This window comes from Physella acuta, unplaced genomic scaffold (assembly GCF_028476545.2).
Source record: "Physella acuta isolate Inbredline_101_S28 unplaced genomic scaffold, ASM2847654v3 ptg000211l, whole genome shotgun sequence".
In the NCBI taxonomy this organism is placed as follows: domain Eukaryota; kingdom Metazoa; phylum Mollusca; class Gastropoda; family Physidae; genus Physella; species Physella acuta.
Window position 1 is genome coordinate 562,489 of NW_026731730.1, and position 26,348 is coordinate 588,836.

The following is a 26,348-nucleotide window of genomic DNA, read 5'->3' on the forward strand; positions in this document are numbered from 1 at the left end:
AGTGGGTGTCTATGGCCGACCCTGGGGTAGTGGGTGTCTATGACCGACCCTGGGGGTAGTGGGTGTATGGGGCCGACCCTGGGGTAGTGGGTGTCTATGGCCGACCCTGGGGGTAGTGGGTGTCTGTGATATGGCCGACCCTGGGGTAGTGGGTGTCTATGACCGACCCTGGGGGTAGTGGGTGTATGGGGCCGACCCTGGGGTAGTGGGTGTCTGTGGCCGACCCTGGGGTAGTGGGTGTCTGTGACCGACCCTGGGGGTAGTGGGTGTCTGTGATATGGCCGACCCTGGAGTAGTGGGTGTCTGTGATATGGCCGACACTGGGGTAGTGGGTGTCTATGGCCGACCCTGAGGTAGTGGGTGTCTGTAGCCGACCCTGGGGTAGTGGGTGTCTGTGATATGGCCGACCCTGGGGTAGTGGGTATCTATGGCCGACCCTGAGGTAGTGGGTGTCTGTGATATGGCCGACCCTGGGGTAGTGGGTGTCTATGACCGACCCGGGGGGGTAGTGGGTGTCTATGACCGACCCTGGGGTAGTGGATGTCTGTGATATAGCCGACTCTCTTTCTTCTTCTTGTTTGTTGTTTATTTTTAGTGTTGGAAGGGATCGAGCCTTATCGAGACGTTTTTTAATTTAACAACCATGAGCTTTTGCCGACTCGACCACGCCTCCATCACAGTAAAGTATACGTGACAACTAGTTATGCGCCATTGAGGCCATTGACTCCAATTTCAACCTGCTTTTCTATTTGGATTTGCTTCCATAGCCTTTGTCCAACCAAGAACAAACTACAAGGCAGCAGTTGTTTGATTTTGGAGTTGTCTCTCCTAGAGAGAGCTAACGAGCCTCATCTGCCCGAGGGTTCGACCACACCGCCCCCCTATGGCCGACTCTGGGGTAGTGTTTACCTGTGATATGGTCGCTCTTTATCTTTACTTCCATGGTTCAGCATTGTAATGAAAATCTTGAATCCAGGGTTTGTTACTTATAATCCATCTTGAATCCAGGGTTTAGTTCGTGCAAGTCCACGTTGTGTATACGGTTACTATATATCCAAAAGGGGCTCGAGTCTGTTTGACGTCACTGAGTCCACCCAGCTCTGATGGGTACCTGACTCATGTTAGAGAAACAAAGGCGTCTGGGCATAGTGCTGACCACACTATCCCCTTGTTTTCCGAAGTCATTGGAACAGATGAACTCTACTTCATCTGCTCCGGTTGTTTTGGCCACAAACGAGAAAACATAATGATGATATAAACAAAACTATCTTGTAAAGTTGTTTTGAATTCACATTTATTTTGTATCCATTGCAGCCATTAATTTGTATCCGAGCAAAAATTGTGCCTATTTATACCCTTTAATTTTTCCAGTCTTGTTTACTAATCAATACCCGACTTTTAATCAGAATCAAACAAACATCACCACCTATTAAAGAGTTTTTAATTAAACTTTTTACCTAAAATCAAAATAAGTATGTAGTTCATTCCAAGCCGAAAAAGTAACTCTCCAATTATTTTCGCTTCAACAAGTTTACAAAATGACGAAGTGTTAGAAAGATTAAAGACCCACTTTAGCCTAATTGGGTGTTTGCCGGCCACCTATGTTTAGCTTTAATGGCTCGCAATCCACAAAGCGCCATCTGCTGACGAAAAAAATGTCTGGAATAAATTTAAAAAAAATTGTTTTTGATTGCAGAAAAGGGCTGATTTTTTAAAATATGAAAGCTTCAATTTTTAAAATAATTCTACTTTCCGAGTGCCATTCGCCCACTTTATCAACACAACAATTGAACGAAGACGTCTGCAATTTAAAAAGTTTGTGTAATGGGGGGGGGGGGTCGTGTCTCTAGTCCCAGTTGATGATTTGAAACCTAATGATGTAAATTAGGCTACCAAAGCATAATTGGCGCTCATGATTAAAACTCAAATTTTAAAAATACCTTGGCTTCCGGTTATCATAGTTACATGAAGTTTCCAAAATTTCAGAAAAAGAGGTAGCCTATTTATCATGTCAATTCAGAGCGGAGAAAAATATATTAAATATTATTAAAGAGAGAAAACTGTATTTAAAGTTATTAAAGTAATTTTAGAGACATTTTGAGATGTTAGAACCATTGATTTTTTTTTTAATTCTCTCGCTTCCTCTTCTTTTGAAGTCTAAAATTAAAAAATAAACCAAAAGTTATTTAAAGTTAAATTTGATAGACTTTCTAATTAAAAACCAGGTCAAACATATATTCACTAATTGTGTGATTCGGATGACACTGATTCGTCAAAAGTTTTGTGCTCTAGTACATTCACATTTTAGTTACAAAAACATATGTCGAATTAGCCGCAACTTTATTCTTTAATAATGCACGCAGTTATAATAATGCACTTGGCCAGAGTAGAGAGTCTCTTATTTCTGAACCTTACATACGAACCCTATCGAGTGAAATTATTTGTCCCTCAATTATTTTTTAAAATCCTCAAATTACACTATTATTATTTATTTTTTATTTTTATGCGAATGTTAAATTAAATATACAAAGATATTACAAAAATAAATCGGGAGTGAGCTCCCCTAAACTTTCTCGAATATTCTTATATAAAACAACAGGGGATGGCATTTCGGGAAATAGACATGATTTTTAATCGTTTTTAAAACAGAATAGATAGAATCTCGAAGAAAAAAGAATTGCACACCAAGTGTACGCAAAACAAAATGTGTATAATAATGCGGAATATTATTAGTACTTCATAAATTCACATGCGTTTTTTGAGAAATCGGAAATAACGAAAATTACTACTTCCGGTCAACGGAAATTACTCAAAATTCGACAGGAGGCAGAAAATTAGATCTTTTACTTACATGTGAAATTTCATATATCTATCTGAAATAGTAGGCCTACTCAAGTGATAGGCTTTTGAAAAATGGTAAGTAGAAAAAGTTCCACTTTCGGTTATTTATAATATTCATAAATATTTATATTAGTATATGAAGTGGAATGTTTTAACAGAGCTTCATGCTTTTAGCCTTTAAAGTGTCTCAATATAAAATTATCTCTTGCTATGTGAGTGCTTTCCCCTATCAAGCTAGACCACAAATACGATAAAATTGCTTCAACTGTTAGTTTTTACATGTTAAAACATGACATTTTTATCTGGGGGGACTGTTATATAATGATTTCGTAATAGGTAAGGCAAGGGCTGGGGACATCGGCAAAATTGCCAAATTTCCTGTATATGTACCCCAAGTGTTACGTAGTTTCAGGGGAAAAAAATTAAACGCCTCATACATTAAAATAAGCACGTATACATACTCAGATATTTAAAAGAGGTGTTCTTTTTTTGCAGCGGCGGAACAAATCGTTTAATAAGTTTCAGATTTTTTTTAAAATCTGTTTTGTATTCCTTAGAATAATAATAGTTATAATAATAATAATAATAATAATAATAATAATAATAATAATAATAATAATAATAATAATAATAATAATAATAATAATAATAATAATAATAATAATAATAATAATAATAATAATAATAATAATAATAATAATAATAATAATAATAATAATAATAATAATAATAATAATAATAATAATAACAATAATAATAACAATAATAATAACAGATTTTACAATTGCTACACTAGAAGGCACGCAGCTATAAGACGGATATTAAGGTGGCTCTATAATATGGCAGTGTTTGTTTAGGTGCCATATTGCAACATCCTTGGATACTTTATGAACCGGAAGTCGATTATTGTATCTGTTTGCTGTACGCATGAGAGAAGACTATGAGGAGATTATCGACCACCTCGATAATCGTTGACTACGAACCACATTATCTTTCTACCAGAATGGCCTAAACAGCTTCTAATTTTAAAAATTTAAAAATTTATTTAAATATAATTGTCTTTTTCTAATTAATTAAATTCTACAATTTGATTTCTTCTAGTAAAAAGCATTTAAAGTCTGTACGTTAGCGAATTATTAAAAAAAAACCTAGTAAGAGAATATGTACGAGTGGTTTGTGTACAAACTTTAAATTATTCATAAAAAAATTATTGCTTACATTTCGTAAAAATTATTTCCTCCATTAAAAAATTTAAAACTGTGATTTGAAATTTTATTCGGTGGTTTAATTTTCCAGCGGTAATTAGTTTTAATTTGAACATTGTTTTATTCAGCTAGTTAGCTTTCTGGATCCTGCTTTACTAATTTACTTAACTAATTAAAATTTCGCAAGATCTACTTATTCACATTTCGTGAAACATTAACTCTCATGACGCGACTCCTTAAATCGGAACAAAATGTATAACACCCGGTCATAAACTGTAACAATCGAAATTTGGAAACCAGCCCACGAGTTTCTGCATTGCAAAAATATTGAGCTAACTTTCTTGCTGAATCCAACATTTGTTCGTTATTCAATATCCAACAATCTTGCTGAATCCAACATTTGTTCGTTATTCAATATCCAACAATCTTGCTGAATCTAACATTTGTTCGTTATTCAATATCCAACAATCTTGCTGAATTTAACAATTGTTCGTTATTGAATATTCAACAATCGTGCTTAATCCAACGTTTGTACGTCAATGAATATCCAACAATCTTGCTGAATCTAACATTTGTTCGTTATTCAATATCCAACAATCTTGCTGAATTTAACAATTGTTCGTTATTCAATATCCAACAATCTTGCTGAATTTAACAATTGTTCGTTATTGAATATCCAACAATCTTGCTGAATCTAACATTTGTTCGTTATTCAATATCCAACAATCTTGCTGAATCTAACATTTGTTCGTTATTCAATATCCAACAATCTTGCTGAATCTAACATTTGTTCGTTATTCAATATCCAACAATCTTGCTGAATCTAACATTTGTTCGTTATTCAATATCCAACAATCTTGCTGAATCTAACATTTGTTCGTTATTCAATATCCAATAATCTTGCTGAATTTAACAATTGTTCGTTGCTGTGGGACGACAAGTTTTTCAGCAGAAGTTTATCCCGCCCACATTTCTTCCTAACGTTGGCATTTCCACCGTCCTAAAATGTCAACACTTCATATTATTCTCTCTTTTGATTGTGCTAATTAATTTGTTTGTCTTTCTTACTCAACGCCAAGCCACGCCTACGATATCCAGCGTGTAATTAAGATAATTACTCTTTGTTTTCAATTGGCAGCCGCACGTGAAGGTTTTAATTACAGTGGTAATCAGGATATGTAAGCAACATATATGTTATGTATGGGAGCTGATTCTTACATATAAACACCATACGTGATATATACGTGATATAGCTGTGATATATACACTGCTCTTGTACGTATAACTGAAAACTTATCGCACAACAGTTCTTCTTCTTCTTCTTCGTTCTTAATTCTTAGTGTTGAAGGGGATCGAGATTTATCTGCCAGTGGGTTTGAACTCGAGACTTTGTTCGAATTGATCAACCATGAGCTTTTTGCCGACTCGACCACGCCTCCAACACAATTAAGCGTTACGTGTCAACTGGTTATGCGCCATTGAGGCCATTGACTCCGATTTGGATTTGCTTCCATAGCCTTTGTCCAACCAAGAACAAACTACAGGGCAGCAGTTGTTTAATTTTGGAGTTGTCTCTCCTAGAAGAGTGGCTGTCCCCAGCTAACGAGCCTCATCTGCCCGAGGGTTTGAACTCGAGACTTTTCGGTTTAGCAACCATGAGCTTTACCGACTCGACCACGCCGAACCCCTGCACAACAGTTAATTTTAGTCACTTTTTCAGGGTCAATTGACCCATTGGTCCGACTATCTCTGGGTCAATTGACCCGTGGGTCCGACTATCTCTGGGTCAGTTGACCCATGGGTCCGACTTTCCCTGGGTCAGTCGAGACGAATTACACCATTCGAAAATCGCGCTTTACTAAATCAAAATACGAGTTCGCAACATCGGGCTTGCTAAACACTGTGTCTGTGGACCTTTCTCACACCAAGTCTCTCTCAATTATTTTTCACCACTTTGCATAACGGCACTTCCTGTGCCAAACTTCACAACATAACGAAGCTGCAGATGTTAAACTTTAATTGGAGATGACGATTCTAAAACATTGGCTAGTGTTTGAGGGAATTTCTTTATCAGGTTATTTTTAGAAAAGCATCATGACGTCAAACATTGCGCCATATTTTTTTTGTATGTGGAAACCATAACTCTAATGCATTACTTTTCTGACCCCAAAGTTTTTTAAAGTCTAAATCTTTCCCATCTGTTTGTGAAATACACTTGGTGCTGTTTTAAATTAGAAATAATTCAGTGTTAACGGAAAAATTAAAATGGATAGGCAATTTTACTTCAAGACCATTTTTTTTTTTGCTTAAATTTAATTTTTCATCCTAAATTATTCACACAATGCATTTATTTCTTATGTGTTTCGTCTCCCAACTGATATATTTTTAAACTTTATGTCGCTGTTGCTATGGAAACACATCTAGTTTGCGAAAAGTTTAACGAGCATTCTAGAACAGTTGAGTTTTTATTTATTAATTTTTGCACATTTTATTTACAACTCACATCCTTATTCTCTTTTACAAGCTGTTACTGAGGTTAATGGTTTTTTTCTACGTTTGTTCGTGTAGTTGTTGGTTCGTCCATCTGTCTGTCTGTCCTTCTGTCTGTCCGTCTACCTGTCTGTTTTGCTTGTTTGTTTGATTCATTACCAGCGTGATGATTATTTTTAAGACAGTCTAAATTATTTTCTCTTCAAAGACATTGCAAGACCACTAATTTTTCCGTCTAATTAAACTTTAAACAAGCCATAAAACTTCTTTTAAAGAAAACTATTAGCTGATAAAACGTGAGAGGACGGAGAAATAGCGGTCACTCTCCATTAGCCAGATGAGCTGACGTCCACATGACCAATTAGCAAGTGAGATATAATTAACTTCTGATGTAAATAAGTCACAAGCTCAGAGGTGTAGCGAGGGGGGGGCGGGGGGATATGTCCCCGGGCGCCGACCTTAGGGGGGGGGGGGCGCCAAATTGAAAGTTTGAAGGGGGTGCACATGAAAAGTTCGAGGGGGGGGGGTGCAAATCGAAATTTTTAGGGGGGGGGGGGGGCGGTGCAAATGAAAAGTTCGAGGGGGGGTGCAAATCGAAAGTTTGTCCCCGGGCGCCGGGAAGGGTCGCTTCGCCTCTGCATAAGCTACCAATTGGGTGTTATTTTTAATCAAATATTTTTAGGCTTGTGCGGCGCCGACTTGATTCATAGTTAGTGCAATTGAAAGAATAAATTACTGCTAACCTAATTTTGTTTAACTTAAACATCGTCTTAAGATGTAGATAAAGTAGATAATTAAGTCGTTTTAAATCCTTAATAACAGCATTTTTTAAAGTGCTATCAAAAAGAAATGGGACGACGTGACCCAGCGGTAGCACGCTAGACTTGAGTTCGAATCCCGGTTCAGTTTAGTGGAATGCCCCTGAGTCCACCCAGCTCGGATGGGTACTTAACTCACGTTTGGGGTATTAAAAGCGGCTGGGCATAGTACTGACTACACTATCTCTTCATATGCCGAGGTCACAGAATCAGGTGAACTCTACTTCACTTGCCTCCATAGACCGTTTGAAAGAGAACTTTTTTGTTATTAAAAAGAAATTAAAACAAACTTACAATTTTTCTTTTTATACATAATATTAAAAGAGTTGATCAATAAATATATTAATCTAAAAGAAAGAAAATTTTAATTTTCTTAAATTAGTGCACTGAAAAAAGTGTAATTATAATTTTTTAAAAATATATTTCATCTTAAATTCTGATCACAAATTTGGTGATAATGCTTTAATTTTTTATTTATTTAATATTTGAACTAGTTGTCTCCCTTATTAATAATTGTCTGTAATATTCACTGACATTTCACACACCACTTTAAACCGCATCGAATCCGTTAACAGGAAAGACGCCATCAAATTAATCTGGACATCTGCTCATTAATTATGCATCGCCTTAAATTACGTTTTATGCTTAATTTTTTTTAAATAAACACAAAAAATTAAAAATATTAAAAGCAAAACCTTTTAACACAACTTAGCGATTAGGGACGCGGATTATATAAGAACACACTGTACCATCAAGTGAGCGCCTGTGGTGGTGTGTGGGTCTAAGTGGTACGTGTGAGAACCACGGCTAGTGCTGTCTAGTAGCTTCACTATTTCAAACCACAGGAGGCGTGTCATTTGTGGGCAATCAATACATACTAATTACCTGTATACTCCTAACGGGGAATAATATATTTTAACTAATGAATCAGTATATATATATATATATATATATATATATATATATATATATATATATATATATATATATATATATATATATATATATATATATATATATATATATATATATATACCAAATGTATATATACCAAATGTATATATACCAAATGTATATATACCAAATATATATATTGTTATACGCACCTACGTATAATGATATCAAAACAAAAATTTATATATATTTATATAGTTATATATATATATATATATATATATATATATATATATATATATATATATATATATATATATATATATATGTAACGAGCGAACAGTTACCCTGCTCGCAACGCCACATGTTACGAGATTATTTGCCTGTAGTGCCAAATGTAACGAGTTTAACCACTCATTCTACACAACATCGACTACAGTAGAAATACTCGAAGATGCAGGTTCGCTATTGATCCTTTTATTACATGAATCAAGAAATGCTTCAACATAACACAATGAATCAACAGGAATGCTTCACAATAATAGTCTGAATCAACTGACCCCTAACAGTCCTCACTAGGCTTCATATAACTGAATCCACATGTCTATCGTCCTTCTTAACACAATACGGCTAACCCGTTCTATCTCCAACTTGATATGTCACACAGACTGACTGATCTAAAGCGAGCGATGAAGGAGAGCGAGCGATCGAAAAAGGAAAAGGGGCGAGTTCAGCCGTCCCCTCCTATTTATCCCTTGTACTCGTCCTCGTATTCGTACTTGTATTCCTCCGTAATCGATATTTGTACTCGATGTCTCCGACTACTAGTTGCGCAGTTCTAACGTACAGCCCGATTAATAAAACATCTGCATCCTATCAATCAAAGTTGACAGGCCGTCTGAATCTCCTCGTACCGTTTCCCAAAATAGCACGCGTTGGCTTTGAGATTGTTATCAGTCCGATTTAATAAGCCACCTGCTATCAGTTGCATCAGACTGTAATACTGCGTCGCGGCTTATCGTTCGTTATCAGTTGCATCAGATTGTAACTAGTAGCTAGGCCTACCCTAGTTACATCCACCCCTGCCTTTTTTTGTGTGTTTTCAACCACAAACAACGGTTGGCAGGTGCACTCCTCCAAAGTCAATCGCACAATCGTAAAAAAAATTTTATTGTTCCACTCACTGTCCACGTCGTCCCATTCGTATACGATTGACAGTTATACCTATTTCACATATCAACTGTGTCTACATCATCTTCCTGAGACACAAAACAGTTCTAGAATTCACATCCACCCTTTTCGTTTGGTGCCTTCACCAGTTCACTTTTATAGCTTTTTGAACAGTCTGTTCTCATACCAGCGCGACCATGAGAGAATTGATGGTTGCTGACAAAAAATTTCGTCTTCCTTCTGTTCCTCAAACTTCTCCGCGGACCACTTATCTGATGGTCTACTGTCTCTCTGCTTCTGGAAGGAACGGGATCCTCTTTGTTGTCGTTATCCTCCACTTGTGTATCGCGGTTGTTCTGTTGATGGTGATATGGTTCCGGGATGGGTATGTGAATTTCCGTTGTAACTTCCGGTCCCCTAATTGTCTTAGGTTTCTCTGTGTGTAACTGCTCTTCTTGCCTATTCCAATATTTCTTTAATTGAGCAATATTCGCCCACCGATCCGGTTTGGCGTGATCGATGGGTCTTATCTTAAAGGGGCCACCTGCTACTTTAGGCATCTCCACGACTTGCCATATCTCCTGTCCATAGAGATCGTGGATTTTGTTTCTGCCTAACGGGTGGCTACGCAGAAATACCCTGTCGTTCAGTTTGAGTGGCGGGTCCTTTGTCTGTACCGGCGGTTCCCTTCGCCGTGCTTCATGTTCTAGTCTTTCCTGTACTACCCTGTACATTTCTCTAATTCTTCTCATATGTTCATTCACATATTCCAGTGCGGTGTATGAGCCAGTCATACTCTCCCTTTTTCCTAGGAACAAATCAAGAGGGAGTCGAGCCTCCCGTCCGAACAGCAACATGTGTGGCGCAAAGCCGGTTGTGGCATGGGGGGTGCAGTTGTATAGATATACCAACTCTGGGAGAAAATCCGGCCAACGTTTTTTCTGTTCAGGTTCTAGGGTACGCAGCAAATCATGCATGCTGCGGTTGAACCGTTCACACTGTCCGTTTCCTTTCGGATTAAATGTGGTTGTTCTAGATTTGTTGATCCCGTAGTGGCTGCACAGTTGGTTAATTACTTCTGACTCGAAGGCCCTTCCTTGGTCAGAGTGTAATTGTCTTGGTATGCCATATTTGATGAACCAATGTTCTATTAAGACCTTTGCCACTGTTTTGGCAGTCTGATCTCGTGTGGGCACCGCCACAGTCCATTTGGTGAATACATCAGTCATTACCAACACATGTTCCGTCCCATCCGATGATTGCTCCAACGACGTAAAGTCCATAGCCACAATCTCTAGTGGTTTTGTCGCTAGTAGGTGTCCTGATGGCTGTCTCATTTTGACAACTGGCATTTTTGCATGCTGACACCTCACACAAGCCTCACAATGGCGTTTGACCTCCATTTCCATATTGGGCCAGTAACACCTCCGTCGTAATATTTTGTGCGTCCTGTCCTGACCCTGGTGTCCTGCCCTGTCATGTGCCAACCTTAGCACTTCTTCTCGTAACTGTCCAGGCACCACCACCTGGTGTATTGTCCCATCAATTTGGTCATGAATTCTCCGCATGAGAACACCATCCTCTATACTGAGACGGTCCCACTGACTCAGTATTTTCTTTGTTTCTCGACCAAATTGTTCTCTTTCCCTTCTTCCTGGGAATTTTTGTTCCTGGACGTATTTCAATAGCGGTTGTAAGCCACTATCCGTTCTCTGGGCATCTCTTATCTTTTTGTGATTAAGGCAATTAAAATCACTACTGTCCATATGTCCGGGCTCTGTGGATATGTGCTCCACCCCGGTCTGCCCGTTTTGCATCACTTGTACCCCATGAGGGATATCTGTTGACGCTCTGACCTCACATATTCCTGTCAGCGTTTCTTCCTCATCGCCCGGTCTCTCGTAAGGATTCCTTGATAAGGCGTCCGCATTGCCATTGGACCGCCCCGGGCGATATTTTATCTCCAGGTCAAAGAGTGCCAATTCTGCTGCCCATCGCTGTTCGATGGATCCCAACTTTGCTGTCTTTAGGTGACTCAAGGGGTTATTGTCAGTGTATACCACACATTTAGCACCTAATAGATAGTCCCTGAATTTTTCAGTCACAGCCCATTTTAATGTCAAAAGTTCTAGTTTCATGGCGCTGTAATTTGTCATGTTCTTCTCTGATTCCTTCAGAGCTCGACTGGCATACGCAATAACCCTGAAACCTTGCTTTTGTTGTTGTGATAGCACAGCTCCCAGACCTTTAGAGCTGGCGTCGATTTCTAACCGAAATGGTTTGTCAAAGTCCGCGTATCCCAATGTCGGCGCCTCTGTCAAAGCCTTTTTCAAGAGCTTAAACGAGTTTAGGCATTCATCAGTCCATAATTCACCTATCCGGTGTGTTTTACCTTTCTTTTTCTCCTTACTGTGTTTCTTTGTCATTTTGTTTACCAAGTCATGCAACGGTGCGGCAATTTTTGCAAAACCAGGTACAAATTTTCTATAATAGGAAGCAAAACCCAAGAATGACCTGACCTCTACCGTAGTTGTTGGTTGTTTCCATTCTTTAACAGCTGCAATTTTATCTGGGTCAGTGGCGATGCCATCCGACGAAATCACATAACCCAAAAAATGTACCGATTTCAGACCAAAGCAGCATTTGTCTGGGTTCAGCTTTACTCCTATCTCCCTAAGACGGAGAAACACTTGTTCTAATCTTTTTAGATGGTCCTCCCAAGTTTTTGAGTAAACTAGAATATCATCCAAGTACACCAACATTATTTGAAATAGAAAGTCACTCATAGCACTCTGCATTACTCGCTGGAATGTAGCAGGTGCATTAGTCAAACCAAACGGCATACGGGTCCACTCGTACAGTCCCAGTGGAGAAATAAATGCCGTTTTATGTTGATCGTTGGGGTGCATGGCCACTTGGTGGTAGCCTCTAGCCAAATCCAGGGTAGAGAAAAATCTTGCTCCCCCCAACGCATCAAGACACTCATCAATACGAGGCAAGGGGAATGCATCCCTTCTTGTGATATTGTTCAATTTCCGGTAATCACAACACAGTCTTATCTCCCCTGACTTCTTTTTTACCACTACTATCGGTGCCGCATACGGGCTTGTACTGGTTGTAATAATTCCCTTTTTTAGTAGATCATTCAGGTGTGCTTTCACCGCCGAGTAGTGACTTGGTGGTAATCTTCGGTAGGGTTGCGCCACCGGCTTGTCTTGTAGTAAGGGTATCTGGTGTTTGATTACTTCCGTGTACCCCAAATCACCCTCATACGAGGCAAATATATCACTGTATTTATTCAGCAATTCATTTAGTTTTGGGTCCTCAGTTTCCGGGAATGTATATGATCGGCCATCCTCTTTCTTCACCTCGGCCGTCACATTGACCGACCTAATTGTTACTTCATTACTGCTGGTATTGATCAGTTCGATGCACTGTGCCGACCTTTGTACCTCGACGTTCTGTGGTGCTCCTACCAGAGTGTTAGGCGGTATAAAAATTTCCTCATCCAAAACATTAGCTACCAACCCTTGAACTAGTCCATTTTCCGCTGATGTGTATGTCCGCAGTAACACGACGCCTGCCCTCAGTGCGGCGCCACATGGTTCTATCATCACATCGCCATTTACACTTCTATCACCGATTTGTAATGTGATTGCCTTGACCGTGTTTGCCGGGACTGCTGTCCTTCCTCTGGTCTTGGCAAACCTGGCCAACTTGGATCCCCGACCTGGTGTGGTCGATCCGACAATATTTGTAAGAAATTCTGGCAACTGGCCAAGAATATTCATGCCCAACAGGCAAGGTATATTTGACACATTTGTCTGTAGGTTGTGTTTCGTAACGAACACCCCAACCTGCTTCAACCTATGTCCCGCCACCACGACATCCGCCAGAAAATAACCACAGTATGGAATGGTTAATCCATTAGCTGCCGTCAGGCGCATGCTTGTGTCACACCTTAACCTATTGTCTTTTCCTTTCATCCATTTGGTGTAAAATTGTTCCGTAATTGTCGTCACCTGGGAGCCTGTATCCACAATTGCCTTCACCGCGATGTCCCCAATCGTAATCACCATTTCGGGACAGACTCCCATCATTTTGTTTCTTGGGCCATAACCTCGCCCCTCTGTAGCCTGGCCCTGCCTTACAGAGGACGATCGTTTCCCTGACAGTACCGTGCCATATGTCCGGGTTGTGAACAGGACAAGCAAATTGGTCGACCGTCGGCCGTCCATTGGAGTGATGGCTTGGCGGGACGCGGCCGTCCAACCTGTCTCTGTTTTGTCCCGTTCTTTTCCTGCTTCTCAGCTGTTGACCTGCTTTCTAACCTCTCCAAACGTTGGTCAACCTTATCTATGTGGGCCAACAGTTGAGCCATCATGGTCTCCATCGTGTCGGCCCCTGTGGGTGGGGATTGTCTCTGTTCCGGCACAGAGACTTTGTCCACCGAACAGTTCGATTGGTCCTCATCCTCGGACCTGCGGATCGCTGAGTTCCTGACCTGAAAGAAGGTCAACTGCGGGTCTTTGTGGACCTCCTCTTTCAACTCTCTTCTTAAGATCGGGGTTGCTAGCCCCTCGATGAAATGGTCCCTCAGTAGGCGCACATCAATGTCAGGTGTTTTGCCCTTTACCGAATCAAAGGCCCTGTTCATCCGGTGTGAGTACTCCATCACACTCTCTGCCATTCTCTGCCTTAAGCCTACGAACCCTGATAGCAGTTGCGATCCCGACCGTCTCTCCCCAAAGGTCTCCATAATCAGATCCAGCACCTTATCTGGATCTGATTGGATGGTTTTATCGTGGCATTTGACCTCTGCCCTAACCGTCTCTCCTATACTGCCCATCAGCAGTCTTAATCTTTCCTCTGGTGACATGCCTCTCGAGGCCCAGGCCGCTTTGACCTCTTCACTGAACCTGTTGGTTAAAGCTGGATCACCGTCCCCGTAAAATTTGTTAATGTAGGACTCTCTGGGTAGGACCACTATATGGGTCTGCTTCTCGTCCAGAGTAGACATTTTATTCCGTAAGTAACAAAAAAAAGAGTTCTTTCTTACCGTGTGTGTATGAAAAATTTTTCTCGTTCCTCAATTTTCACAGTTCCTGAATGTCCGAATTCACACACACACAAAACACAGTTATGCACAAGGTTGACTATGGGTGCCTAAAGCGGCAAGTCTAGTTGAATTCATCCTGTCCGACGACGCCAATTGTAACGAGCGAACAGGTATCCTGCCGACGACGCCAATTGTAACGAGCGAACAGTTACCCTGCTCGCAACGCCACATGTTACGAGATTATTTGCCTGTAGTGCCAAATGTAACGAGTTTAACCACTCATTCTACACAACATCGACTACAGTAGAAATACTCGAAGATGCAGGTTCGCTATTGATCCTTTTATTACATGAATCAAGAAATGCTTCAACATAACACAATGAATCAACAGGAATGCTTCACAATAATAGTCTGAATCAACTGACCCCTAACAGTCCTCACTAGGCTTCATATAACTGAATCCACATGTCTATCGTCCTTCTTAACACAATACGGCTAACCCGTTCTATCTCCAACTTGATATGTCACACAGACTGACTGATCTAAAGCGAGCGATGAAGGAGAGCGAGCGATCGAAAAAGGAAAAGGGGCGAGTTCAGCCGTCCCCTCCTATTTATCCCTTGTACTCGTCCTCGTATTCGTACTTGTATTCCTCCGTAATCGATATTTGTACTCGATGTCTCCGACTACTAGTTGCGCAGTTCTAACGTACAGCCCGATTAATAAAACATCTGCATCCTATCAATCAAAGTTGACAGGCCGTCTGAATCTCCTCGTACCGTTTCCCAAAATAGCACGCGTTGGCTTTGAGATTGTTATCAGTCCGATTTAATAAGCCACCTGCTATCAGTTGCATCAGACTGTAATACTGCGTCGCGGCTTATCGTTCGTTATCAGTTGCATCAGATTGTAACTAGTAGCTAGGCCTACCCTAGTTACATATATATATATATATACTTATATATATATATATATATATATATGTATGTATGTATGGAGAGAGAGAGAATTGGAGCTGTACTTAATATGCAAACCGTTGCAGCGGCTTTTCTGTATTTATTGAATGTACCAAACACATTTTTATAAAGACTTGTATTGAAATCGTTGTATGATCAGCTGAAAATAGCATAAAAAACAAAACCCAAGGATGGCAAATCCCCCATCAAAGATGTGCTTGATGTAAAGCTGTCAGACTGTTGTGCTTGATGTAAAGCTGTCAGACCGTCATCATGAGGTGGTCTTGACGAGGTAAGTCGTGAGTAGCACACACCATACAGGTATGAACGATTGTCTGTATACTTGACGTCAGAGCTGTACTCGACTGGACTGACTTCAGCTGAAGTTATCCTGTCTCTTGTACTGGTTGGAAGATGTTATTCGAGAGTTGTCTGCCCCAAAAGTTACAGCTGATTTTGTTATTGTTCAAATACCTTGTACTTTCTGTTGGTTCCTTGTCGAACTTAGGGCCTCTACCAAGACTCTCCATGGTGTCCTGCTACTTATTTCAGCTCTGGTCGTCAATTTTTTTTTTTGCTTTGTGTTCCATTCTATGGGCTCTCTGGCTCTGTTGTTAGTATCCACCCTGTGAGTGTGATCAATCCATGGATATTTCTTATCCAGGATTTGTGTTTGTACTGTTTTATGATTTTACGTCCAAATATCTCACTATTATGGTGTAAATCGTCTTACACCCACACACACTCACACACACACACACACACACACACACACACACACATATATATATATATATATATATATATATATATATATATATATATATATATATATATATATATATATGCCATCTGTATTTCTAGCCATCTCTCTGCCCCTACTACACAGAGCTAGTTTTTCTTGATCCCCTTGTCTGAGACCTCAAGCGCTCTCCACCTTTAGAGGTTTGTAACTCAATAACTTGTCTCCCCTAGACGGACTTTGGTTTCATCCATTGTACAGATTGCTTGTATTGCCACTTTATTTTCATCTATTGATTTCCAATATTTTCATATTTTTTTCAATTTATTGATTTTGTCTACAGTCACTTAATATTATGTAACGTATTGATTTATTGTAGCGTTTATTGTCTTAGACCTCGTGACTTCTAAAATGTGTCGACAACACTGCTAATACTGTTAGCATTGAAACTTCTGTTGAATTTCGTGACTAACATGTACTGTGGTCTGCCTAATTTACGACCAACACGGCCAACGGAGCCATGTTAAGCCAAGGTCTATGTCTGGCCTACTATGTCTGGGTGTATCGGAGTTCTTGCAGACTGCAGTTGATATGATAGACTTTGGGGTTCCATTTTAAACGCGGCCCAACTGTCGCAACGATTTGAGGTCAAATGGTCATGATAAACAGCAGCTCAACACCGCGAAACATTCAGTTGATGAGAGATTATTTCAAAATACTCACAAGAAATTTCACAATTCAACAATTATTTTTCTTTCAATTTGTAACTGGTCCGTCTAAATACCACAAGCAGACTAATCTCACATTTGACGAAAGTGAAGGGCTGGACTGTGAATGGACATTAAAAACTCAATGTTCATTGATTAAGGATTTAAGTTTAGGCTCCTTAACGCAATAAACTTGTATTTATACTCCGTTTGAATGTGTTTGTAATTTTTTAGCAGCTAAAATTTCCCCAGACTTGTTTGGTTTGAAGGCTAATTTAGAGTGCAGGTCATAAACTGGAATTATTCCATCTGACATATAGGGTTTAAAAATCGAGGAAAAATCAAGAATTTAGTTTGAAAACATAGAAAATCACATATTAAATATTGTTTAAATTCGTAGAGAAATCAAAATATGAAATATTGTTTAAAATCGAGGAAACATCAAAAATGAGAAATATGGTTTGAATTTGTAAAGAAATCAATTATCAAATAACATTTAAAAGTGAGGAAAAATCAAATATGAAATCGGTTTAAAATCGTAGAAAAATCAACCTTATGAACATCGACTAAAAAAAAAAGATTATTGAAAATTTTCCATTGGCTGTCCCAGGATAATCTAGCAATCCCAACATTCCGCGCTTCAGATATTTTTTTTTCATCACAGCTGATACCGGAAGTCGCCTGTCCTGTCTTTTGTACACAGTAATGTGGACATTTTTTTTTCAATCTTATTATTTTTTTTCTAGCGCGTAAAAAATAGGCCTATTCAAATTGTATAGTCAGTGGTTCACTATGTCAGTATGTGAATGGTTTTTATTAGTTAACCAGATTTTTTTTTCCATAAGCACAGATCATAAAGCTGAAAACTCAAAAACATTTTTTAAACATTTCACTGATTATAAAGTTGAAATTAAAAAATATTTTGCTTAAAACTTTTTCATGGCCGTATTTTCTAGTTGGCGGATGTGTCATGCGAATCTTGTCAAGCCGTCTACTTTCTTTGTTGACAGATGGAAAATCTCCTCGGTATTGGCCGTCCAAGTTTTATTTATTGCCGTTGAAAAAAACGTGCATCTTAACTGGCCGACCACTTTCATAGTTGGCGTATATCGTTACTCTTTAGTAACCGACTAATTTTTTTTTTTTGAGAACTTGTGTATAATGTCAATTATAATTGGCCGTCCAGTTTTGTTTATAACTTTTGTATAATGTCAATTATAATTGGCCGTCCAGATTTGTTTATAACTGTTGTAAAACGTAAACACATGGCCGTCTATGTTTCTTGGTCTCAGTTGTAAAAATCTCATAATCAATTGCCGCCTACTCTAATGTGTGGATACAATTGTTTTTGGAAATTTCACCTTGTAAAATTACCTGGATTTGTCTTTCATCGACCGGTAAAGTGTTTTTTTACACTTATAATGGCTGTGGCTTTTCACCGGGGTGAGGTGGATGGGGGGGTGGCAAAATTGGGGGGGGGAGGCGTGTTTCACATTTCTTGCCAATTTGATCCACGTATACATAGAATAGTATCTATGATTAAATTCAATGACAGCTTTCTTTAATCTCGATTTTATTTATTACTAAACAAGCTTAAAGATAATCTTAATAAATTAATCTCTACCAGTTCAACAAGCTTATCCTTAAGTGAAAATCATCATTATATCAGTCTGATACGTCTAACCTTTATAATTATTGATTTGCTAAAAAAATTCACTTTTTATAAAAATGTTAAAGGTTATAAAATATAGTCCATTAAGTTATTAACATCAACGAAACAAAACACTCCAGTATACTTTTTGCATCAGCTTACCTTAATATAGATGAACCTTGTGTTTTTAAGCTTAGGTGTTTTATTTGTAAAAGTACATCGGTTTCAGGAATAGATAACTCTAAAGGTTTTTTTAAGTATCTTCGGTTACATCCCTTGAGGGTTATAAAAAACGAAGATTTTAGCCAGATTACTCAGATACACGAAATGGCTCTATCTTATTGGCAATTTTATCACATTCTTTAGATGTGGCTTTTTTTTTAAATTTTATTTTGTTGATTGGGTTGTGGGTGATGTTCGCATGTGACCCAGAACGTAACAGTATCATAACCACAACCCGTGGAATGTTTCTATGTGTAAAAGATGAATGGCAAGGTGTGACTATGTGGAAATTTGCTTTAAAATAAACCGGGAGTGATCTCCCCTAAACGTTCTTGAATATTCTTATATTACAAAACAGGGGATGGGAACTCGGGATATAGACATGAATTTTAATCCATTTTAAATACTTAAACTTTTAAAAATAGAATAAAATCTCGTAGAAAAAAGAATTGCACACCAGTGAACGCCAAATAAAATGTGCATAATAGTGCGCAAAATTATTAGTACTTTATAAATGTACATTAGTTTTTTGAGAAATCGGAAATAGCGTAAATTAGTACTTACGGTCAACGGACATTACTCAAAATTTGACAGAAGGTAGAGAATTAGATCTTTTACTTACATGTGAAATTTCATTTATCTATCTAAAATAGTACTCAAGTTTTGGGTTTTGAAAAATTCAAAGTAAAAAAGTACCACTTCCGGTTCTCGGAAATCGCTCAAAAGTTTAAACAGATCCACAATTTTGATAAAATACTTATATATGAAATTTCATCAACCTAGCTGTAATGGTACTCAAGTTATCGTGTTTACAGACACACACACACACACACAAACACACACACACACATACATACACATCGACATACGGACAAGACTGCAAAATTATGTTTTCCGTATCAGTGAGGTGTGAAACGTCGAGATTTGCAAAAATCTCGATTTTTTTTTTGCACGATTACAAGACTTTCTCTATATTTCGTATATACGAGAAAGTAAAAAAGGGTGGACTTAATTAAGTTAATTAAAATTAATTATTGATAGGTAAGGATTTACGGGATTAAAAAATGCGATTTTTATTTAATAAATCGATGTTGTTCTAGTTTTGTCTTTTGATCACGACAAAGCCCTCCCCCCCCCCCCCCCCCCACGCAGAAACATTGATGCCCTTGATAAACTTCTCGCCCGTCTGTTTTTGTTGAGGCTTATCAAGTTACAAGGGACGTAATTCATTTTCCAATGAGCGCCCAAGGCCGTCCTACGTGAAGGCTGTCCATAATAGCGCCCATGGGCTTACTACCCTTGTAAAAAGTGCTCCTGGTACGAGCCCATGATTTTAATCAGATCTCTTTAAACATGTATGAAGATCTGCAGCTTCAGATGGTATCTAACTTCAAGTGCGTCTCGATTTCAGCAAAACAATACTTTTTTTTAAATCTGTGTATAGATGTCCTTCTTCCCCGTCGTGAAACAATACAGTGATTGATGGTACAACCGGTGTTACAATTAATCCAGGTTGATTCTCTCACGATGGTTGCCAACCCCAGTCAATTATCTCACCATGATTGCAAACCCCAGTCAATTCTCTCACAATTGTTACCAACCCCACTCAATTCTCTCACAATTGTTTCCAACCCCAGTCAATTCTCTCACCATGATTGCCAACCCCAGTCAATTCTCTCACCATGATTGCCAACCCCAGTCAATTCTCTCACAATGATTGCCAACCCCAGTCAATTCTCTCAATGATTGCTTAAACAACCTGTCGTTACAATCAACCCCAGTCAGTTTTCTCAAAATAGTGGCCAACCCCAGTCAATTCTCTCATAATTGTTGCCAACCCCACTCAATTCTCTCACCATGATTGCCAACCCCAGTCAATTCTCTCAATGATTGCTGAAACTACGTGTCGCTATGATTAACCCCAGCCAATTCTCTTAAACTGATTGCTGGCTGCTGTGCCAAACTATCATTACAACCAACCTCAGCCAATTCTCTTAAACTGATTGCTGGCTGCAGTGCCAAACTATCATTACAATCAGCCCAAGTCAATTCTCTTAAACTGATTGCTGGCTGCTGTGCCAAACTATCATTACAACCAACCCAAGTCAATTCTCTTAAACTGATTGCTGGCTGCTGTGCCAAACTATCGTTACAACCAACCCAAGTCAATTCTCTTAAACTGATTGCTGGCTGCTGTGCCAAACTATCGTTACAATCAACCCAAGTCAATTCTCTCCAAACAAATTCTTGTACTCGCTCGAGGGAAAATTAAAATTATTTTTAAAAAAAAACAGAAACAAAAATTGAGAATTCGATTTCAAGAATTAATTAATTAATGACAATTAACACGAGAATCAATACCATCAATGACGGCCATTGCGGCGTCACCATAGAGGTAATGTACGTAATGTAGATCAATAGGTTAGTTAACTGGGGTACAGGGAGGAAATCGACGGTAGTTATCGTCCATGAATCAATCACTTCCGTTCATACACGCATCTTTTTGTAGTCTGGCGGTTAGAATTAAAGTAAAGCGAACTGAATAGCCTGGATTTTTTAGCCACAATCTGCGAGTATCCTGTCATCAGTTTCTCTGGCTGTAGACTATTGCGTTCTCACTGCTTTATGCTGGGTACAAAATAGGGCTGAGTGATTTCAGGGGTGTGTAAAAGAACTTAGGAAATGACGGACTGATCACGGAGGTTCGAACTTTAGATCAGCTGGTTTGCAGTTAAACGATCTATCACTTGGCCACTTTGATACGATAGGTTTATGATTAAGCTTGTTCTGGTGAGTACTCTATAACTATAGAAAGTATCGTAAAAACAACAATAATCTAAAGCACAGGTATAATCTAGGCGCGTGTAGAGCTAATAACATTAAAGTGACAAACGTCTCAATAAACATTTCTATCAAATGACTAGCTGTAGAAAGGTTATTTTTAAGTTGGTTACACTTTCTGTTAATTAGCTGGAGTAAAGTTATTTAAAAATTGGATAACAACCCTTAAAATATTGGCTATCAAAAATATTTTTATTTGAAAAACTGAAAACATAATTCAACCGAACTGGAATATTTTCCTAAAACTGATGAAACAAAATAGCGAGGAACCGGAAAAGTAATAATAATACAATCCAAATCACACCTATTGTTTTTTTCTTCATTCTTTATTCTAATAAGGAAAGGGATTTCCTCCAACACCGTTTAGTATTACGAGTCAACATTCCATACGTCATTTGGCCCGTGACTTGGACTTCATCCTACTTTTCTATCTGGATTTACTTCCATAGCTTTTGTCTAAGCAAGATCTCTCTAAAACATAGAACACAAAACAAATTTTAAAAGGCCGTCTATTTTTATAAAAAAAAAAATCCTCAGTAACACATTCTATTAAAGAACAATTTCGGGTCGGTTATATTATTTTTCCACAACCATAAAAAAAATTAAACTTTTTATTTGTTCTTTAATTACTTTTAAAAGCCATTCAACCGTGACCGTAATTATATTGAAATCACAAGGCCTGAAACCCGGTGAGAGAGTATGCTCGCGCATGCGTAAAGCTAAGATGTCAGAGCCAACAAACTTCTAATAATATTTTTATAAGGTGGCGCCACAATCGATTTCAATGGCAACCCCGAAGCTACTATTGTCTTTTCGCTGTTAAAAAAAATCGATAACATTGGATGAAAATCGCGAGGGACGTCGATAAAAAGATTTTAGAATCCCTGTGGGACTGCTGTGTTCGGCTTTCGCATTCACGACTGTGGGTTTTTTTAAAAATGGCCCGTAACCCCATACAAACATTAGCTCCGCCGCGCCCCAATTGTCTCTCCTCTAGTACCAAAGAATGTTCTGGCACTGTTGAATATCCCCCCCTCCCAGCGATACTACGTTCGGTGGACAATAATCGATTCTGATTCACAACTCTCCGCGTCAACGATACTACCTTTAATCAACAAACGACGACATACATAATCGATTATTTCTTTTTGCTGCGCAGCTCGCCCATGCGTAAAGTTGACCGACTCCCAGAATGCCATAGCGCGTCGGTGTTGATTAATTCACGACCCCAATGTTCCCTCTCCCCCCTCCCCCTCCACGACTTGAAGCTGTTCATTGAGAATTAATTCTTCCCACGTGCGAGTTTGATTGTCAACTGACCCTCACCCCCCCCCCCCCCTCCCCCACCCATCCAGTAATTCTCAACTAAAATTCAACTCTACTTTTCAGTCCGTTTAATTCTGATTCAGTTAAAGTTAAATGAGTGTGTGTGTGTGGGGGGGGGGGTTCATTAACTATAATTAAATTTCAGGTAATGAAAACCCATATAAAATTACCTTTACAAATTGTACCCTAGGCCATATACCGCATTCATCGGAACTTGATTAAAATTGAAACAAGGTGTTGTTGAAAGTAACTTGGGATATTTCACCCACTGTCTCTTTCAACCAAGCCCTACACAGCGGTATTGTATGTCAACGAAAAACACGAGTTGCTGACTTTAAGACATGCCTAATTAATGTTTTATGAAGGAGATTTTTGTTTTTATTGATGTTTTATTAGAGAGCTTTTTGTTTTGATCAAAGGAATGGGAGTGGTCGGGTAGGAGTGTTCGCTCAAAAGATAGGAGGGGGTGGGTTCGATTCGTGAAGTTGAAAGTAGAATGTGGGTGGGCCTGTTTGGTTGGGGGGGGGGGGGTGAGTTGAAGTGCGTACATCATCACTATTGGTATAGTGCTCACCATACCGTGTCACCAGTTACATAGATCTCCATCACTACACTGCACATACTATTACTACAATGTCGCAAGCAGAACGTTGCTCATCCATTGAGTTTATAACAATGGCATGACAGTGACATGACAGTGACATAACAGTGACATGACAGTGGCGTGACAGTGACATGACAGTGATATCACAGTGATATGACAGTGGCATGAAAATGACATTAGGGTGACATGATAGTGACATGGCAGTGAGATGGCAGTGACATGAAAGTGGCATGACAGTGACATGAAAGTGACATGACAATGACATGACAGTGACATGACAGTGACATGACAGTGACATGACAGTGACATGACAGTGACATGACAGTTACATGACAGTTACATGACAGTGACACGAAAGTGACATGAAAGTGACATGACTGCAACATGACAGTAACATGGCAGTGACATGACAGTGGCATAACACTGACATACAAACAAAAGTCACAAAAGACTTTCACACAAACCTTACACAAACAACCACTCACGTCACATTGTTCATCTAATTTTAAAATTCACCAAAAATTTTGGTTCCCAGGAGAAATACACAAAGTGTCTAGACTTCGATGGATGCCGTGAGAAGATAACTGATAAAACTTCACTCATTAATTTGATTAGAATTTTTTCTCAAAATATCTAAAATAAAATGTTGTTCAATTTTTTTTTTTTGGAATGTATTCTTAAAATGTCCACAAACAATGGACATTCATGCTCGCTATCTGGAAAACATGAAAAGTCTATGTCGCGAGGAATTGTTGTTGGTGGGGATCGGAGAAAGCTGACAGGAGATTCGGGTGTTTCCGTCATGTGTGTGAACTTATGTGGCAGGCGAAGTAGACTGGGGTATTTCCGTCAATTGTCTCTACTTTAATGTGGGACAAGATGAATGAATGGGGATGGATTGGGCACTTTAATAGAAGGAAAGCGGTTAACATCGCGAAGCTGGCTTTGGACTGGAACCCCCAGGGGAAAAAAGAAAAGTAGGCCATCCTAGGCAACAGTGAAGAAGTACAGACGAAGAAGTAGAGTCGGCGTAGTAAAGCTCATGGTTGCTAAACCGAAGGGGATCCCTTCCAACACTAAAATTAAGAACGAAGAAGAAGAAGAGGAAGAAGAATATGGGCAAACATTGTTTTGTTATAAAGAGAGGGATGATGTGTATGTCGTTATTTCTTTTTTTTTTTAGAACTTCGTCGTTTAAAATATCAATTCTAAATACAAGATTCGGTGTGTCTGTCAAAATAGATTTAGCTATTAAGTCGTTGTTTTACTGGTATGGAGAAACGTGTTTCGGTATACGAACGCCCCGAGTAACGAACGAAATGATTTAATTCGTACCCCAGTAACCCATGTACTTTAAAACTTGTTGAATAGCTCGGCTGGTATTGGGCCGCTCTAACGGAAATGGGGCGTGGAATCTGTATCCGTGATGTTATCTCAACAAGAAATTTAATCAACGGCCGGACACCTTTCCGGGATTTTATCCACGCCGAACTAATTTTAGACATCACGTGATGCAGTCGTTCTATTTTTGGTACCATTAGTTGTTTTGATTAATGCCTTACGAAACGCGAAAAGCAGCCTACTAAATAGCTCTTGAATTCTTGTGCAAGACTTCATTAAAAATGTAGGGTGGTGATTAGGGGAGAAATTGTGGGAGGGGGCGGACTGGATAGGTGGGGGTGGGCTTGGGGGTGGGGGTGGGCTGGAGAGGTGGGGGTGGACTGAAGAGGTGGGGTTGGACTAAAGAGGTGGGGTAGACTGGAGAGGTGGGGGTGGACTAAAGAGGTGGGGGTGGGCTGAAGAGGTGGGGTTGGATTCAAGAGGGGGATGGACTGAAGAGGTGGGGTAGACTGGAGAAATTGGGTGGGTTGAGGAGGAGGGGATGGACCGAGAGGTGGGGGGGGGGGCGGCTTACACAAAAATGATTTTTAAAATCTCAAACTATTTTGATTTTTAGAAAATTACAAATCTGAAATATTGCTTGAATAGCTTTAATACATTTTTTAACAAACCCTTTGAGATTCTGTTTTCTTCAAGTTAAAGAAAATCGAAGACAATTATTTCTTTATTTGTCAATCTTTTTTTTAAAGGCTAAAAGGTTTTATAGTGAAGTCTCCGGTTTTAAAGGTGATTATGCAAATAAAACGATTCGTTTTCTTTCGCGACTTGTCTTTAGTCACAGTGCCAGACGGTTAAAAAAAAAATTGTGACGTCATTTTTATTGGTCTCGGAAAGAGACTGGACGTAGATGTAGATTGGTGCGTATGTGTGTGTGTCACTGTATGTGTGTGTGGCGCTGCTAGGGTGGGTGTCACGTGATGTGGAAATTGTGGGTTGTACCCGCCCCCCCCCCCCACCCACCTTTACTCCTGTAAATGGTGTCACTTTGAGTGTGATATTTAAAGGGGTTATCTCTTTGTTAAAAAACGTGTGGTTACTCCATCCTACCCCACCACAACCCCACCCCCTCCACACTCAACTCACATACACTCACATGCACACACACACACACACTCACACACACCGCAGTTCATTCAACTCTTATCAGGTCGTAATTGAACAGGATAAAAGATACATTCTACTGCTCGACTCTGCCCTCTAAATTTAACTGCTAGTTGGTTGTTTTTTTATATTGTTATGTTACTGGAATTTTTATTTATTTTTGTGTTCAGGAATTCGAACCAAATCGAGGTTAGTGGTTTAGTATTAGTGAACGCTGCTTGCCATTGGTCACATTTGTACGTTAGTGTGTTTGTTAGTATGTTTGTGGCTGTGTCACGTCGTCAGTGTGACATTTTGATTGCGTGACACTGTGATAGCTG

The 26,348-nt window shown here is 39.2% G+C and overlaps 1 protein-coding gene across 3 annotated transcripts in view; it reads left to right on the forward strand.

The window, feature by feature from the left end:
• The window catches only part of LOC131937487 (uncharacterized), a 104,724-nt gene that overhangs the window by 5,507 nt on the left and 72,869 nt on the right, over window positions 1–26,348 (forward strand). The gene's annotated exons all lie outside the window — the stretch shown is intronic.